The sequence below is a fragment of the Rhinoderma darwinii genome, chromosome 1, assembly GCF_050947455.1.
Source record: "Rhinoderma darwinii isolate aRhiDar2 chromosome 1, aRhiDar2.hap1, whole genome shotgun sequence".
Taxonomy (NCBI): domain Eukaryota; kingdom Metazoa; phylum Chordata; class Amphibia; order Anura; family Rhinodermatidae; genus Rhinoderma; species Rhinoderma darwinii.
In genome coordinates, this window is record NC_134687.1 from 12,130,569 (window position 1) to 12,150,806 (window position 20,238).

The window sequence follows — 20,238 nt, forward strand, 5'->3', positions numbered from 1 at the left end:
TCTTTCTTGAATATACTGTTTCCATACTGTAAAAAAACAAAAATGGTGCTATCATCCCTTTAGAGGCCTCCGAGTTCCTCTCCCTCCTATTATCCATAGGAGCCACTGGCAGAGGGATATACAATTGTATGTATTGATTGCTGGCACCAAGTGATCTAGGGGCATTAGGCAAAAGACTAAGGGCATGTGCCACTGGTGACATTGATTCATTTAAAGCTTTTTCATTTCTTTCAAACATCCCTTTTGCTCCCCGACTGCTACAACAAATCTCCAGAGTAGCTGAGGTGCCATCTTTGTGCTTCCATCAAAGTGATAAAGAAACACATTGAAGCCTTGAAACAAATAACTGCCTTGAGATGTTCTTAAGTGTTTTGCCTATTAAAAATCGAAAAGTAAAAAAACAAGAATTTATCAATGTCCCGGAGGCTAAGAAGCGGCTTCTGCTTTCTTTAACCCTTTTTTAATTACGGTATCATTTGCTTTTACTGTCACCAGGAAAACACGTTTCGTTCCTGTTTTTCTGTCTTTCCAAAACAAATGAGTGATTCATTTTAAATCTTGGATAATTTTAGCCGATCCACTTGCATCGGAACCTCGGGCAAAGCAGTAGAAGGAGGCAAGAGGGGTTGCTGGATGTTAGGCGACAGTCTAGGAGGCCATCTCTCCTGAAGAACCTCATGAGATCTCTCCCTCAGCGTTATGTCCACCCGAGAGGCAAGCAGAATCAGGTCGTCCAAGGCAGGTGGCAGATCTCGAGCAGCAAGTTCGTCCTTGATCTCGGGCGATAGACCATGCCTAAAGGATGCCACAAAGGCCTCAGTTTTCCAGGATAGTTCTCCTGTCAGTTTCCGGAACTGGATGCTGTACTCGCCCACGGAGGTGTCCTCCTTGCGAAGGTTAAAGTAGTGGTTGCCGACGAGACTCGTGCCGGCTCCTTCAAAACAGTCCGGAATAACCACATGAACCCCTGGAAGTCTTGGGTCTCGGGTCCCTGACGCTTCCAGATAGTATTTGCCCATATCAGGGCCTTGCCGACAAGTAGAGACACGATGAAGGCGATCTTGGTTCCGTCCGACGGAAGTGCTCAGGCGTGCAGGGTAAAATTGATATAGCATTGGTTCAAAAACCCCCGACACAAACTTGCGTCTTCATAGAACCGAGAAGGTAATGGCAGCGAGAATATAACTACTATAATACTGCTCCCTATATACAAGAATATAACTACTATAATACTGCCTCCTATTGTAAAGGATCTGCCAGGCACAACTTCTGTGTATACGCCCATGGGTAATCAGTCTGCTCCTGGTTCTATGTCTCTGAGACTGACTCCATCTTCCACCACTCAGGATGGCAGGCTTAGGAGTGGGAGAGCCTATCGCAGCCTGGCCAGACGGAGCTAGCTCCCGCCCTCTGTCTATTTATACCTGCCTTTCCTGTTCCTCCTTTGCTTGTGATTCTTCTCGTGTGGTTTCCTGGCCTTGCTGCAGCTCCTAGCTATTTGACCTTGCTTCATATTGACCCCGGCTTACTGACTACTCTCCTGCTCTACGTTTGGTACCTCGTACATTCCTGGTTTGACTCGGCTCGTTCACCTCTCTTGTTGCTCACGGTGTTGCCGTGGGAAACTGCCCCATTTCCCTTTGCTTGTGTCCTCTTGTCTGTTTGTCTGTCGTGCACCTACTGAGCGTAGGGACCGTCGCCTAGTTGTACCCCGTCGCCTAGGGCGGGTCGTTGCAAGTAGGCAGGGACCGAGTGGGGGGTAGTTTAGGGCTCACTGTCTGTTTCCCTACTCCCCTGCCATTACATAATCACAAGCCCATATACCTAGGCTACCCTGGTCCCTCACTCTATTATGGACCCCCTTGAGACCCTGGCTCAGAGAATACAGGGTCTCTCCCTACAAGTCCAGGCCCTGGCTCAGAGGGTCAACCAGCCTGACGCTGCCATGGTAGTACCCCTCACCTCACCTCTTGAACCCCACCTCAAGTTGCCTGACCGGTTCTCAGGGGACCAGAGGACTTTTCTCTCCTTTCGGGAGAGTTGTAAACTCTACTTTCGCTTAAAGCCCCACTCCTCAGGTTCTGAGAGCCAGCGGGTGGGTATAATTATATCCCGGCTCCAGGAAGCGCCCCAAGAATGGGCCTTCTCCCTGGCTCCTGACGCCCCTGAACTTTCCTCCGTTGACCGTTTCTTTTCTGCTCTCCGACTCATTTATGACGAGACTGACAGGACTGCCTTTGCCGAGAGTCAGCTGGTGACCTTACGTCAGGGTAAGAGACCTGTGGAGGAGTATTGCTCTGACTTTAGGAAGTGGTGCGTAGCTTCTCGGTGGAATGACCCTGCCTTAAGGTGCCAGTTTAGGTTGGGTCTGTCGAACGCCCTGAAAGACCTGCTGGTTAGCTATCCCTGTTCTGACTCCTTAGACCAGGTTATGGCTTTAGCGGTACAACTTGACCGACGTCTCAGGGAACGACAACTTGAACGGTTTTGTGTTTTCCCCTCTGACTCCCCCATGATGCCTCCTGAGGTCCCGTTGCTTCGCTCTTCCACGGAAGACTCAGAGGTACCTATGCAACTCGGGGCCTCCGTGTCCCCCCGACAACGTAGAGAGTTCCGCAGGAAGAATGGTCTCTGCTTCTATTGTGGGGATGACAGACATCAAGTGAACACCTGTCCTAGGCGTAAGAATAAGCAGCCGGAAAACTTCCGCGCCTAAGTGATCATCGGGGAGGTCACTTGGGCGCACAGGTATTTCCCGTAAATATGAAACGTAATAAAATCTTGCTTCCCTTTCAGGTCTCTTTTGGTGGTAGGTCTGCTACCGGCAGTGCCTTCGTGGATTCAGAGTCTTCTGCTAATATCATGTCTGTGGAATTTGCTATGTCTCTAGCTATGCCTTTGATTGATTTGCTTAAACGTGTCCCGGTAGTGGGTATCGACTCCACTCCTCTTGCTAATGGTTATTTTACACAGCATACCCCTGTTTTTGAACTCCTTGTTGGCTCCATGCATTTGGAGCAGTGCTCTGTACTGTTGATGCAGGGATTATCGTCCGATTTGGTTTAAGGCCTTCCCTGGTTGCAGTTGCATAATCCCACGTTTGACTGGAATACTGGGGAGCTTACCAAATGGGGTAATGAATGCTTGACGTCATGTTTTTCTGTTAATTCTATTTCTCCCCCTGAGGAGGTGAACACGCTACCTGAGTTTGTTCAGCACTTCGCCGATGTTTTCTCTAAGGGGGCCTCCGAAGTGTTACCTCCTCATAGAGAATACGATTGCGCTATCGATTTGGTACCAGGAGCTAAGCTCCCTAAGGGTAGGATATTTAACCATTCTTGTCCCGAACGTGAAGCCATGAGAGAGTATATCCAGGAATGCCTGGCCAAGGGTTACATTCGCCCCTCTACTTCTCCGGTAGGTGCTGGCTTCTTCTTCGTAGGGAAGAAGGATGGTGGTCTTAGGCCATGCATTGACTACCGTAACTTGAATAAGGTCACTGTAAGGAACCAGTATCCCCTTCCTTTGATTCCTGATCTCTTTAATCAAGTCCAGGGGGCCCAATGGTTCTCTAAGTTTGATCTACAGGGGGCTTATAACCTTATCCGCATCAAAGAGGGGGATGAGTGGAAGACTGCGTTTAACACGCCCGAAGGTCATTTTGAATACCTCGTCATGCCCTTTGGGTTGTGTAATGCCCCCGCGGTCTTCCAGAATTTCATAAATGAGATTTTAAGGGATTACCTGGGGGTATTTCTTGTAGTGTACCTTGATGACATACTCGTGTTTTCCAAGGACTTGTCCTCCCACATTGAGCATGTCAGGAAGGTGCTCCAGGTCCTTCGGGAAAACAAACTGTTTGCTAAGACCGAAAAATGTGTGTTTGGGGTGAAAGAGATACCATTTTTGGGTCAAATCCTCACTCCTCATGAATTCCGCATGGACCCCGCCAAGGTCCAGGCTGTGGCGGAATGGGTCCAACCTGCCTCCCTGAAGGCGTTACAGTGTTTCTTGGGGTTCGCTAATTATTACAGGAGATTTATTGCTAACTTCTCGGTCATCGCTAAGCCTCTTACGGACCTCACTCGCAAAGGTGCTGATCTCCTCCACTGGCCTCCTGAGGCTGTCCAGGCTTTTGAGGTCCTTAAGAAGTGCTTTATCTCGGCTCCGGTGCTGGTCCAGCCCAACCAAATGGAGCCATTTATCGTGGAGGTTGACGCATCCGAGGTGGGAGTGGGGGCTGTCTTGTCCCAGGGTACCAGGTCCCTCACCCATCTCCGTCCCTGTGCCTACTTCTCCAGGAAGTTCTCGCCCACTGAGAGTAACTATGATATTGGCAATCGCGAACTCTTAGCCATTAAATGGGCATTTGAAGAGTGGTGCCACTTCCTGGAGGGTGCTAGGCACCAGGTAACGGTCCTTACCGACCACAAGAATCTGGTTTTCCTAGAATCTGCCCGGTTCTAAACCCGAGACAAGCTCGATGGGCGCTATTTTTTACCAGATTCAACTTTTTGGTTACTTATAGGGCTGGGCCTAAAAATATTAAGGCTGATGCACTGTCGCGTAGCTTCATGGCCAGCCCTCCTTCGGAGGAAGATCCTGTATGTATTTTGCCTCCTGGTATATTCGTTTCTTCTATTGATTCTGATTTAGCCTCTGAAATTGCGGCGGATTAAGGTTCAGCTCCTGGGAACCTTCCTGAGAACAAGTTGTTTGTTCCCCTGCAACTCCGGCTAAGGGTGCTTAGGGAAAATCATGACTCCGCACTATCTGGTCATCCAGGCATCCTGGGTACCAAACACCTCATTGCCAGAAACTATTGGTGGCCTGGGTTGCCTAAAGACGTTAAGGCCTATGTCGCCGCTTGTGAGGTTTGTGCCAGGTCCAAGACTCCCAGGTCCCAACCAGCGGGCTTACTACATTTTTTGCCCATTCCCCAGAGACCCTGGACCCATATCTCCATGGATTTTATCACCGATTTGCCTCCATCTCAAGGCAAGTCGGTGGTGTGGGTGGTAGTAGACCGCTTCAGTAAGATGTGCCACTTTGTGCCCCTCAAGAAACTACCCAATGCTAAGACGTTAGCTAACTTGTTTGTCAAACACATCCTGCGTCTCCATGGGGTTCCTGTCAATATTGTTTCGGACAGAGGGGTACAATTTGTTTCATTGTTTTGGAGAGCCTTCTGTAAAAAGTTGGAGATTAATCTGTCCTTCTCCTCTGCCTTCCATCCTGAAACTAATGGCCAAACTGAGAGGACTAATCAGTCTCTAGAACAATATTTAAGGTGATTTATCTCTGACTGTCAATTTGATTGGGTCTCATTCATTCCCCTCGCCGAATTTTCCCTTAATAACCGGGTCAGTAACTCGTCTGGGGTCTCCCCCTTTTTCTGTAATTTTGGGTTTAATCCACGGTTTTCCTCCGTTTCACCTGGTAGTTCCAACAATCCCGAGGTAGAGGTCGTTCATCGGGAACTGTGCACAGTCTGGGCCCAGGTTCAGAAGAACCTAGAGGCGTCCCAGAGTATACAAAAAACTCAGGCTGATAGAAGACGTTCTGCTAACCCCTTGTTTATGGTCGGGGATCTGGTGTGGTTATCGTCTAAGAACTTGCGCCTTAAGGTCCCGTCTAAGAAGTTTGCTCCCCAGTTTATAGGGCCATATAAGGTCATTGAAGTCCTCAATCCTGTCTCCTTCCGACTGGAGTTGCCCCCATCTTTTCGTATACACGACGTGTTTCATGCTTCCCTCCTTAAACGCTGCTCCCCGTCCTGCGCACCCTCGAGGAAACCTCCTGTTCCCGTTCTCACCCCTGAGGGGGTGGAATTCTTGGTGGCCAAGATTGTGGACAGCAAGATGGTCCAAGGCTCCCTCCAGTACCTGGTACATTGGAGAAGATACGGGCCTGAGGAGAGGACTTGGGTACCCGCCCGGGATGTTCACGCTGGGGTATTGGTCAGGAAGTTCCACCTTCGTTTCCCCAATAAACCAGGTCCACTTAGAAAGGGTCCGGTGGCCCCTCATAAGAGGGGGGGGTACTGTAAAGGATCTGCCAGGCACAACTTCTGTGTATACGCCCATGGGTAATCAGTCTGCACCTGGTTCTATGTCTCTGAGACTGACTCCATCTTCCACCACTCAGGATGGCAGGCTTAGGAGTGGGAGAGCCTATCGCAGCCTGGCCAGACGGAGCTAGCTCCCGCCCTCTGTCTATTTATACCTGCCTTTCCTGTTCCTCCTTTGCTTGTGATTCTTCTTGTGTGGTTTCCTGGCCTTGCTGCAGCTCCTAGCTATTTGACCTTGCTTCATACTGACCCCGGCTTACTGACTACTCTCCTGCTCTGCGTTTGGTACCTCGTACATTCCTGGTTTGACTCGGCTCGTTCACCTCTCTTGTTGCTCACGGTGTTGCCGTGGGCAACTGCCCCATTTTCCTTTGCTTGTGTCCCCTTGTCTGTTTGTCTGTCGTGCACCTACTGAGCGTTGGGACCGTCGCCCAGTTGTACCCCGTCGCCTAGGGCGGGTCGTTGCAAGTAGGCAGGGACCGAGTGGGGGGTAGTTTAGGGCTCACTGTCTGTTTCCCTACTCCCCTGCCTTTACACCTATGTACAAGAATATAACTACTATATTACTGCCCCTATATACAAGAATATAACTACTATAATACTGCCTCTATATACAAGAATATAACTACTATAATACTGCTCCTATATACAAGAATATAACTACTATAATACTGCTCCTATATACAAGAATATAACTACTATAATACTGCCACCTATATACAAGAATATAACTACTATAATACTGCCCCCTATATACAAGAATATAACTACTATAATACTGCATCTATATACAAGAATATAACTACTATAATACTGCCCCCTATATACAAGAATATAACTACTATAATACTGCCCCTATATACAAGAATATAACTACTATAATACTGCCCCCTATATACAAGAATATAACTACTATAATACTGCTCCTATATACAAGAATATAACTACTATAATACTGCCCCCTATATACAAGAATATAACTACTATAATACTGCATCTATATACAAGAATATAACTACTATAATACTGCTCCCTATATACAAGAATATAACTACTATAATACTGCCCCTATATACAAGAATATAACTACTATAATACTGCCACCTATATACAAGAATATAACTACTATAATACTGTAACAATATACAAGAATATAACTACTATAATACTGCCCCCTATATACAAGAATATAACTACTATAATACTGTAACAATATACAAGAATATAACTACTATAATACTGCCCCCTATATACAAGAATATAACTACTATAATACTGCTCCTATATACAAGAATATAACTACTATAATACTGCCCCCTATATACAAGAATATAACTACTATAATCCTGCCCCTATATACAAGAATATAACTACTATAATACTGCCCGCTATATACAACAATATAACTACTATAATACTGCTCCTATATACAAGAATATAACTACTATATACTGCCCCCTATATACAAGAATATAACTACTATAATACTGCCCCCTATATACAAGAATATAACTACTATATTACTGCCCCTATATCCAAGAATATAGCTACTATAATACTTTTCCTATATACATGACTATAACTATGATCTTACTGCAAGATATGGTTGTAAAGTAGTCAGAGTATTTTCATATCTTTCTTGAATATACTGTTTCCATATTGTAAAAAAACAAAAATGGTGCTATCATCCCTTTAGAGGCCTCCGAGTTCCTCTCCCTCCTATTATCCATAGGAGCCACTGGCAGAGGGATATACAATTGTATGTATTGATTGCTGGCACCAAGTGATCTAGGGGCATTAGGCAAAAGACTAAGGGCATGTGCCACTGGTGACATTGATTCATTTAAAGCTTTTTAATTTCTTTCAAACATCCATTTTGCTCCCCGACTGCTACAACAACTCTCCAGAGTAGCTGAGGTGCCATCTTTGTGCTTCCATCAAAGTAATAAAGAAACACATTGAAGCCTTGACACAAATAACTGCCTTGAGATGTTCTTAAGTGTTTTGCCTATTAAAAGCGAAAAGTAAAAAAACAAGAATTTATCAATGCCCCGGAGGCTAAGAAGCGGCTTCTGCTTTCTTTAACCCTTTTTTAATTACGGTATCATTTGCTTTTACTGTCACCAGGAAAACACGTTTCTTTCCTGTTTTTCTGTCCTTCCAAAACAAATGAGTGATTCATTTTGATTCTTGGAAATCATTAGAAGCCGAGCCTGACACGGGAACCATCACCAGCCATTACTGCAGATCCTACTACATCTCAGTAAATTGTCATCTTGAAGATATTCCATCGTACAGCCATGTATTTATATACAGTGACTAATTACACTCATACACTAATTACAATTTTACAAAAAGAAAACAACAAAAATCTCCAAAAATTCTATAAAAATAAACAAAAAAAAAATCTATAAAAATATTTAAGAAAAAATTACACCCGGTCTTCAAGATTTCAGTATTGTCTTGGTGTCCATGACTAATGGTCTCTAATATTTTTTTTTATAGACAGACAATGTCATTCATAGAAGACAAGTGATCTTAGAACAAAGATAAAAATGTGGCTACTTTCAGGAGCTGCTTGACACCATCACATTAAGGCTGGGTTCACACAACCTATTTTCAGACGTAAACGAGGCGTATTATGCCTCGATTTACACCTGAAAATAGGGCTACAATACGTCGGCAAACATCTGCCCATTCATCTGAATGGGTTTGCCGACGTACTGTGCTGACGACCTGTCATTTATGCGTCGTCGTTTGACAGCTGTCAAATGACGACGCATAAAAATACAGCCTCCTCAAAAGAAGTTCCATGATGTAAAGGATCTGCCAGACACAACTTCTGTGTCGACGCCCATAGGTAATCAGTCTGCACCTGCTTCTATGTCTGTGAGACTGACTCCATCTTCCACCACCCAGGATGTCAGGTTTAGGAGTGGGAGAGCCTATCACAGCCTGGCTGGACGGAGCTAGCTCCCGCCCTCTGTCTATTTATACCTGCCTTTCCTGTTCCTCCTTTGCTTGTGATTCTTCTCTGCTGGTTTCCTGGCCCTGCTGCAGCTTCTTGAACTACTGTTCCTCTGCTTGTCATTGACATTGGCTTTACTGACCACTCTTCTGCTCTGTGTTTTTGTACCTCGCTCATCTCCTGGTTTGACTCGGCTAGTTCACTTCGCTTGCTGCTCACGCTGTCCGAGAAGCCTCGCAAAATGCGAGGAGGAGCATTTACATCTGAAACGAGGCAGCTGTTTTCTCCTGAAAACAGTCTGTCTTTTCAGACGTAAAAGCCTGCTACCGTGTGCACATACCCTAACAAGAGATCCTGGTGCCCTGATCCCATCTTCATGAGTACTTTTTGACTTTTGAGTTTGCTTACATTGCAGAACTAGTGGAGACCACATCTTCAGGGCTATCACCTCCCATTAACCCCTTATGGACCGAGCAATTTTTAATTTCTTCGCTTTGGTTTTTCACTCCACGTGTTCCAAACCACAACTTTTTTATAATAGAGCGATGTGAGGGCTTAGTTTTTTGCAGGAGGAGTTGTAGTTTCTTTTGGTACCATTTATAGTTCCATGTAATGTACTGGGAAACTGAAAAAAAATTCTTTGCAGGCTGAAATTGGAAAAAAAACAGCAATTCCTACATTGTTTTTTGGTTTTCGTTTTTACGGCTTCCACCATGCAGTAAAAATGACAACTTCAGTTTATTCTGTGACTCAATATAATTACGATAATACCAAATTTATATTGTTTTTTTAATATTTTATTACTTTTAAAAAAACAAAAAACTTGGTGCCATGTTTTTGGAATGTAAAACTTTTTGATCACTTTCTATTACATGTTTTTGTGAGCTAAGGTGACAAAAAAACAGCAAATTTGGCGTTTCAAATGTTCATTTTTTTACGTCGTTCACCATGCGATTTACATGGTATATTGTAATAGTTCAGACTTTTACGGGCGCAACAATACCAATTTTGTTTATTTTTTTATTTTTTTACATTACTTTAGAGGAAAAATGGGGAAAGTTTTTTTTTTCAAACTTTTAATATTTATTTATTTTTTACTACTAATAACTTTATTAAACTTTTTTTTACACAGTTTATTAGCCATCCTAGGGGACTTGAACCAGCGATCGTTAGATCGTTGGTACAATATGCTGCAATAGTAATGTATTGCAGTATATCGTCATTTTTCGCAGGCTTCTGCTAAGCCCTGCCAGGGACAGGGCTTAACAGAGGCAGACAAAAGGCAGCCCTGGGGGCCTTTATTAGGCCCCTGGACTGCCATGACAAGCCCCGATCGCTGTGTGGGGGCGTCAATGAGATGTAGGAGGGGGCCGCCCCCTCTTTTCAATGCTTTAGATGCTGCGGTCGCGATTGACTACAGCTTCTGAGGGGTTAAATGGCCAGGAACATTGTGATTGCTGTTCACGGCCCTTCGTCCCAGGTGTCAGTTGTAAAACACAGCTGACACCCACAGCATAGGGAGCGCGCTCAGCCCATGAGCGCGCTCCATACTTCCTTATGATGCTTATCACGTACATGTATGTAATAATGCGTCAAGCGGTATTAAAATATTAAAAACCCCAACAAACAGTGATCCCCCTTCGTCCACAGGTACCCTAGTAGCATTTTCTTATGGTAAGTACTGCACATTCTTAAAACCAGTTAAAATGAGATAGTATGAGATGAGAGTGCTGGGATTCAGACTCAAGGATGATTTTACTGTCCCTCAAAAATGTTCAACAATTTATAGCAATTATATTTTGGTATTTAACTGGACTGTGTGTGAATATCCTTCTTCTGGTGAAATCTGTATATCCAAACTTTTTCCATTGGGTGCTCCTACATATTGTATGAATCGTAACCTCTCAATTTAAGGCTATGTACATCTTTGTAAGTAATTTTTTTTTAAATTAAATTAATATATATATTTTTATGCATCTTTCAAATTGACTTTTATTAACATTTTGTTTTACTTTTTACAATACAGCTGTATTGTTCTGTCTCAGCCGAGTCTGTCAGTATAGCTGAGCTGACGGCTCGGCTGAGATTGGGTCCTGCATGTCCCTGACACAAAGGATCCAGCTAACAACAATCACATCCTTGTTCATAACTTAGATTTGCTAAATATTAGCTGTTTTTTTCGTGTCAGGCTGGGTTCACACGACCTATTTTCAGGCGTAAACAAGGCGTATTATGCCTCGATTTACGCCTGAAAATACGGCTCCAATACGTCGGCAAACATCTGCCCATTCATTTGAATGGGTTTGCCGACGTACTGTGCACCGACGACCTGTCATTTACGCGTCGTCGTTTGACAGCTGTCAAACGACGACGCGTAAATTGACTGCCTCGTCAAAGAAGTGCAGGACACTTCTTTGGACGTAATTTGAGCCGTTTTTCATTGAATTCAATGAAGAGCAGCTCAAGATTACGGGCGTCAATGACGCCTCGCAAAATGCGAGGACGAGCAATTACGTCTGAAATTACGGAGCTGTTTTCTCCTGAAAACAGCTCCGTAATTTCAGACGTAAATGCAGTTTACGTGTGCACATACCCTCAGAGATACGCAGGACCCGATCTCAGCCGAGCCGTCAGTTCAGCTGAACTGACTAAATCGGCTAAAAGAGAACGACACAGCTTCTATCTACCCAGGATACATAGAAACTTTATCTTAAAAACATTTTTGATTAAAAGTCATTTTCAAAGTTGCATGAAAACACATAAAACATGAATTGATATAAATATATATATATATATATATATATATATATATATACATATATATATATTTACGGAGCTGTTTTCAAGGGAAAACAGCTCCTGATTTTCAGACGTTTTTTGAGCAACTTGCGTTTATCGCGGGTATTTGCTGCGTTTTTTACGGCCGTTTTTTGGAGCTGTTTTCAATAGAGTCTATGGAAAAACGCCTCCAAAAACGTCCTAAGAAGTGTCCTGCACTTCTTTTGACGAGATGTCTTTTGACAGCGACGCGTAAAATTACACCTCGTCTGATCAGAACATCGGAAAACCCATTGCAAGTAATGGGCAGATGTTTGTAGGCATAATGGAGCCGGTTTTTCAGGCGTTATTCGAGGCGTAAAACACCTCCATTACGTCTGAAAAGAAATCATGTGCACATAGCCTTATTCTTGGTCTAGATAAAATGATTTGTGCGATGCAAAACACAAAAACAAAAAAGCACATGATAAGCAAGTATATAAAAATACTAAAAATCCTATGACGTATCGGGGCTTTCCTCCAGGAGTATGAAGAAAGCCCATGTGTATCGCCTCTCCAGTTTGCAGCTGCGTTGTCCAGCAGAAATAAGGATTCATCGGACCAAACAATGATTTTAATAAACCTAAAGGGGCGATCAAAGACTAGAAAAACATGGCTGCTTTCTTCCAGAAATAGCGCAACCACCTGTTCATGGGTTGTGTCTGGTATTGAAGCTCAATTCCATTGAAGTAAATAGTGCTGAGCAGCAATACCACACACAACCTCTGGACAAGGGTGGCGCTGTTTCTGGAAGAAATCAGCCATTTAATTCTAATCCTGACAGCCCCTTTAAGGTGTCCACTTTTAGTGGCCTGTTCTCAAAATACACTTAGCGGACATGAGTATATTCCAATGGTCTTCTGTTGTTGAAACTGCCAGCCGACGATATGTTAAAGAGGACCTGTCACTAGGTCATATAAGTTGTACCGACCTGAATAGCGCTGTCTCCCTGATTCCAGTGCTTCTTTTCTTTTTTTTCCTGGACGCCTCCGTTCCAGAGATATGGCCCACTGTTGTGTTGGCTCCCTCTATGCTAATTTGCTGTAGTTAGCCAACAGGATGTGAACCCTCAAAATGCCTTACTCTGATTGGTCAGCATCAGAGGTAGGGAAGCTAGCTCCGCCCTGTTGGCTAACTACAGAAAATTTTCATATAGGGAGCCAACACAACAGTGGGCCATATCTCTGGAACGGGGGGGTCCAGGAAAAAAATAGTGCTGGAATCATGGAGACATGGCTATTCAGTTTAGTTAAACAGTTCAACTTATATGACCTAATGATAGGTCCTCTTTAAAGGTGTTGTCCAGTTTAAGCAAATTAATGTTATTTTTTGTATATTTAAAAGTTATACAATTTTCCAATATACTTTCCTTACTTATTCCTCACGATTTTCAAGATCTCTGCTTGTTGTTAGTCAGTAAGATCCTTCATTGTTTCCTTCTAGTGGATACAATTCTGTCCATTGTCAATGTGTGTGTGTGTGTGTGTGTGTGTGTGTGTGTGTGTGTGTGTGTGTGTGTGTGTGTGTGTGTGTGTGTGTACAATGTATCATGCTACGGCCCTGTTCACACTGAGTTTGTTTTGCAAGCAGAAAAATCTGCCTCAAAATTCCATCTGTGTGACCGTCACCAGAAAGGAAGTAAATAATAAAAGTTCTTATTGAACGTCAGCAAGCAGAGATCTTAAAAACCGCAAGTACTTCATACAGAAAGAATATTGGAAAATTGTATCATTTTTCATTGCTGCCCCCTATAATTTCTGTGGGGAACAATTATGACGCTAGGCTAAACCGAGACGCGGAGTTCGCTACGGGAACGTCTTGAGCTGGTGCAGGAGCGGTGTCAGACAGAAGCCAGGGATTGATAACAGGAGAGCGGACAATAATATTACAAACCAGAAGAGGAGACAGAGACGTTACCAGGAGACAAGCCAGAGGTCAATAACAGGGAGGTCAAACTACAAGTACCAGGTCAGAAAATAGAAGGAGCGAGAAGATGGCGTAATCCAAAGATAAAGCTAGGGTCAGGATCAAGACGAGTACAAACCTGCTACTAGTAAGGAATGTACATTAATAGACAGGCAGTGGTCACAAGCAGAATGTCCCTTCAAATCTGCCGCTGGGTGTGACGTCATCAGAGTGGTACAGTTGTCAAGGAGATCCTAGGTGATCGGCGGCTGTTAGCAGTGGGAGAGCGGTGCTGGATCGGGATGAGATAAATAATAAGAAAGCTCTTAAGCTCCCTCTAGTGGTGACTGCAGAGAGGCAGAATTTTTGCATTTATTTCCATGTATTTGGACCTCTGTTTTTTTTTTGTACAATTTTTTATATATTTTTTTTTATATTTTTCACTTTTTATGATTAGGAAATAACAGATCAATATGTAAAGATGTAATATAATGAAGTGTAGCATTACTGGAGCGGTTGTGACCGTTCTTCATATTGTCCTGGATGAACTGAGCGTTAGTGATCAATATACACAATATACACCCTGGAGTAATGTCTCACATTGTGTGTTGCTGATATATAAGTTAATGCTGCAAAATTTTCACCTGGCATCAAAAAGAGCCAAGACTCAAAAAGCTGCTCAGCAACGAGCGCCTGTGCTTTAAATGAATAGGAAAATGGGCACATTGATTGTGAGTGGGTGGGAGTTCTGAAATGAATGATTCACACGGGAGAAATTGTCATTTTCCATTTCATGTCTCAATCCACCACCAGACCATGAGCCAAGGTGAAGCATTGTTCAGGGGAATATATATAAAATACTCGCTGATGGATTATAAATAATCTCGAGGCTCGATGTGGAGAGGACAATGACACAGTTCTTTTATGAGCTAAAATTGTTTCCAAAAACATATGCACTTTTAGGTTCACACGGGGAGGATACGCTGCGTAAAAGTACATACGCAGCGTATCCGCCCTGTGCGGCGCAGGGAATTCCGGGCAAAAAAACGCACCAAACTGTGGTGCTGTTTTTCACCCGGAGTGTCCGCTGCGGAAAACGGCAGCACTTTGCGTTGCGGAAAATCCACAGTTTTTACGCAACGTGTGAACTGATCTTTAAAAAAGTATTTGCACATATACGGCAAAATCACTCCTGAATATCTCCTATCGGTGGGGGGTTGGGGGATAGAATTGTTCTCCCCTTCCAGAAGCTTGTAGTTCCCTTTTTCCGGCCATCAGGCCCTCTGATAAATATTCACAAACCTTCACAGTCTCCAAGAAATTATTCTAGTGAGTAATATTGGAGGAGGGGGAGGAGGGGGATGCAGCTGCAGTATCTTTGCCTCATTATTGAAACAGCATGATGGGAAAGGAGGAGGAGCATTAGATTGGAGACCTCTGATTGGCTCTGAGCACTCAGTCCTACAAAATGTAATATTAGACAAAGGGAGTTTTTGAGTTAGAAGTCATAGTCCAGTTCACACTTTGCATTTTTGGTGCAATGTTTCACTTTGTGTTCTGTTTACCTATTGTCCCCCCGTCACAGTCAATCCTATATCAAAGGGCCGGACGTCACATTGAGCCAGGGCTTAGTCAAGGCACGCACATATAGCTGATTTACACATAGGAGGGAACACCGACATCAGGTGTATGGTAGAACAGGAGAGGCTAGGCCTGATCTGGAGACAGAAGCTGCATCATATAACTTTGCCTTACCCCCGGACCCCTAGTTTGGCATCACCTTCAGTACATGGGCCCTGCATATAACAGCCTATTTCTGATATATGTGGGTCCGAGTATCGGCACCAACACCGATCAGCTGTCTGACGTGGCCGTGGCGCTCGTGCAAGCTTCTTCCTCTTCATTCCTTTCCCAGCTACAGTCTGAAAAACAGAGACATAGCAACAGTTCACAGCTTTACAGCCTTCTCCTATTCACTTGAATCAAAGCAACCAAAGGTTATATAGAAGAGTCACATATTAGATCTTATATATTTTCTTAGAACTTTGTTCCGTTCCTCTGTTATTCCTCTTACAAATGTATTAATACGTTGACAACCGGGTTTTACCATTCCCCTTGTCAAAGGGGTGTGTCCTCTCTGTCAGCACTGATTGGACTGTGACAGTCTGTGTAGGGACACACCCCCAACTGGCAACACCCAGCTGTCAATTTATTCAAAGAATTCTAGGAGGAATAACAGAGGAATGGAACATTGTTGAGAAACGTCTGAGAAAAGATGTTCCAGAATTATTTCACAGGGAATACAAGTATTTACTAAAATAGATACATAGAGCCCTTTTACAAGGGCCAATTATCAAGCAAATAAGGGTTCACAGAACACTTGTTACTAATCATTGCCGTGTATAAACAGGGATCAGCAGACGCTCGTTAATCAGCTGATCGTATTGTTTATGCAGCAGGAAATATTATCGTTATCGGCAGCACATTTATCTTGTGCTGCCCTCATGATGGAAATGCATGGGGATGAGTGATCGCAGTGATCGAGTGATCTCGTTGATCGGTGCACGCTGTTACGACAAAAATGGGCCAGTGTAAAAGTACCTTTAGGGCATGACCACACATGGCGGAATTCCTCCGCAACTGTCCGCATCAATGCCGCACCTAATCCGGGTTGCGGATTACGGCTGCGGATCTGCACAAAATGTGCAGAAAATTGATGCGGACTAGCTGCTGCGGACTGCAGGAAAAGTGCTTCCCTTCTCCCTATCAGTGCAGGATAGAGAGAAGGGACAGCACTTTCCCTAGTGAAAGTAAAAGAAATTCATACTTACCGCCCGTTGTCTTTATGACGCGTCCCTCCTTCGGCATCCAGCCCGACCTCCCTGGATGACGCGCCAGTCCATGTGACCGCTGCAGCCTGTGCTTGGCCTGTGATTGGCTGCAGCCGTCACTTACACTGAAACGTCATCCTGGGAGGCCGGACTGGAGACAGAAACAGGGAGTTCTCGGTAAGTACGAACTTCATTTTTTTTTACAGATACATGTATATTGGGATCGGTAGTCACTGTCCCGGGTGCAGAAACAGTTACTGCCGATCGCTTAACTCTTTCAGCACCCTGGACAGTGACTATTTACTGACGTCTCCTAGCAACGCTCCCGTCATTACGGGAGCCCCATTGACTTCCTCAGTCTGGCTGTAGACCTAGAAATACATAGGTCCAGCCAGAATGAAGAAATGTCAAGTAAAAAAAGCAAGACGCATCCGCACCACACATGACATGTGCATGACAGCTGCGGACTTCATTGCGGAACTTTGAATCTCCATTGAAGTCAATGGAGAAATTCCGCCATGAGTCCGCCACTGCTCCGCAACAGACAGAGCATGCTGCGGACACCAAATTCCGCTCCGCAGCCTATGCTCCGCAGCGGAATTGTACGCATCGTGTAAACGAACACTGCTAAATTAAAGTGAAAGTCAATGGAGAAACGGCTCCGCTGCGGATTAACGCTGCGGAGTGTCCGCAGCGGAATTTAAGTGCAATTCCGCCATGTGTGAACCCGCCCTAACAATAAAAAATCTGCATGAATGAAGCTCCCCCTGGGGAAGAAGGTATTTTAAGGGGCTGTCAACCACATTAAGATTGGAGCCATCATGGCGATCAACTGATTTTTTCAGAGGATGACCATGGCCGGCCAAACTTTGCAGAATGAGTTGTAGCTTTTCACGACACCAGTTATTGTGATATATAATGTACTGGATAACTGGAAAAAATTGGATTCCTCCATTGCTTTTTAGGTTTAGTTGTTACGGCGTTTACCGTGCAGTAAAAACGACATGTTAAAATTATTCTGCGGGTCAATACAATAACGGCGATATTAAATTTATATCTTTTTTTTTTATGTTTTATTACTTTTACAAGGAAAAAAATTATTGTTAATGATAAAATTTGTTGCCACATTCTGAGAGACGTAACTTTAATATTTTTTCGTCTATTGAGCGGTATGAGGGCTATTTTTTTTGCGGGACGAGCTGTAGTTTCTATTAGTGCCCTTTTGGGCTACATGAGACTTTTTGATCACTTTTTATTCCATTTATTGTGGTAGATGAGGTGACCAAAAAACAGCGATTCTGGCGTTTACATTTTTTACGGCGTTCACCGTGCGGGTTAAATATTAATGAATGTTATATTGTATTACTTTAGACATTTACAGATCAGTTATGTTCAATTATTATTTTTTTTTTTACATCGTTTATTGGAGATAATGGGAAACTTTTTATTTTACTTTTAATAATTAAAGTTTTTTTATATACTATATATTAGAAAAACTTATTAACTGTGTTTAACTTCTTTTTTATTAGTCCCCCTATGGGACTTGAAGCAGCGATCAGTCTAATCGCTTGCACAATATACTGCAATACTAATGTATAGCTGTATATCGTGATTCTGACGGGTTCCTTCCTTTGCGCCGTGGGGGGGGGGGGCAATGAAACATCAGAGGGGGCCTCCCCCGTTTCTAACGGCTTCGATTCCGCAGTCACTATTGAATGCAGTATCCAAGGGGTTAAACAAGCAGGATCCCGCTCGTTACACTGAAGTGTCGACTATAACGTACAGCCGACGTGCTCGTTTTATGGACCATTTTTACCCGGTGGGCCCGCTCCATACACCCCCCCGACCTCAGTCCGCAGTATATACGTTGGAGATCGGAAAGGAATTAAAGACATTTAAAGGGTTAAAAATGAATTGTCATTCTTTAAAAGGCAGTGAATGGCTTGGAGAAATAATATCTGCATTTCTCTGCATTTTTATTTTTTACTTTTTTCTCTTTTTCTTACAGAATATAAATAAGCGCAGAGCGAGAGACGTGACGAAGAAGAAGATTATGAAGAGTCAGGGTCCGCTCTCTTAGCTCTTCATGCCCTCACAAGGCGATTTGGAGATGGAATTTAATGTTATTGGCGTTAATGGCTGAAACAATAAACAATGGCGAACGTTCTCATCCCCGACACATAAATAATAGTATTTCACGAGCTCCGAGAATCTTCTACCATTAGAAATATTTACATCATGTGTTTAGTTTTCTTGGAAGAAATTGATTCGAAAACGGAATTTATTGCCACATTCCATGGGGAAAAAAAAAAAGTGTTTGCTTTGCAAAAGTCTAAATGTCGGGATTGTGAGTTATATGGAAACATGGTCTTAATGGCGATCACTCCTTATGTTCAATACAAATACAGCAAAATTTAAATAATCCAAATGATGTGTTTATCAGCCTTGACTTAACATAAAATTCTGCCTGCAGTTCCTGTGGGATCCATAATCTGCAATTTAAATTTCATTCCAAAAAACTCAGGGACTGATTATTGCGACAAGCTCGGGAATGTTCCAGTATTCTGCAGTCCAAGGTCATCGGACACCAAGGTCATTCTCATGCTGTAGCAAGAGCTTAGAATTTCTTGGGGTTCATTCTCATATGGAAGCAAATGCCTGAATTAATTCTGGCTCATATTCATTCTGTGGCAAGAGTGTAGAATGTTGATGTGACTGTAACGCTCCGTATAAAACTATAAATCCAAGAGCTAATCTGGACACAGGTCACCTGCTAGCGCGCTCAGGACCTGGATGACGTCTTGAAGATGGTGAAGCAGAGTCACACAGTGTCATGCCCATGGCCGCAGGCCGTCAGGCTCACTCACCACCTGACGGCCGCAGCCATGGATCTGTGAGCGCTGGCCCCCATCTTCTCACTTCCGCTTCTCCCGGCCGGATCCCGTAGGGAGCGCGTGCACGCTCATGCCTGCTGTTAAAGCGCCAGTGTGCGCACCTGAGTACAAGTACAAAATTAGCCCATGAGCACCCTGGACTATAAGAGGGGCCCAGGCCCTACCTGCCTTGCCTGAGCATTGTTGTTGTTACCCTAGTTTGTCTCTGCAAATGGTCTCCTAGTGTCATCCAGTTTCCAGTGTTTCCCGTTCCTGCTACCTGTAACCTGTATCCCGTGCTGTCCTGGTCAAGTGCCGTATTGAGTTGAAGTCATGCTGTGCTGTATACCACGCCTGTCCTGTTACACCATGCCTGGTGTCCGCCTGCTGCCTAAGTCCCTTCCGAGCCTGCCTCGCTACTGTCTGAAGCAAACACAGGTACACCTATACAAACTATAGACTTGCCTGTGTTCTGTTGGCCAGCTGCCATACCGTTACGGCTGTACAGCACAGTGGGTCCACGTACCCAACGTCACAGTAAGCTAAGGCCATGGACCCCTCTGGTCAATCCAAAACCATGATGACGTCACAAGAGATGCAGGCGGATATGCTAGACCTCCGTTCTCGACAGGACCAACTCCTCCAGGCATTGAACATTATTGCACGTCGGCTGGAGGTGCAAGTTGCCGTTCCTCCTACTACACCTCCTGGCAGTACAGATCCTCCAACTACACCTCCTGGCAGTGCTCATCCCCGATTTTCTTTGCCGCTTCC

The 20,238-nt window shown here is 44.1% G+C and overlaps 1 long non-coding RNA gene across 1 annotated transcript in view; it reads left to right on the forward strand.

Moving 5' to 3' along the window:
• LOC142715219 (uncharacterized) overlaps positions 1-18,784 on the forward strand; it is a 29,714-nt gene extending 10,930 nt beyond the window's left edge. The window contains exon 2 of the long non-coding RNA XR_012870826.1: positions 18,600-18,784. This is a non-coding gene — a long non-coding RNA (uncharacterized LOC142715219). The remainder of the gene's footprint in view (positions 1-18,599) is intronic.
• Positions 18,785-20,238: the final 1,454 nt, after the last annotated feature.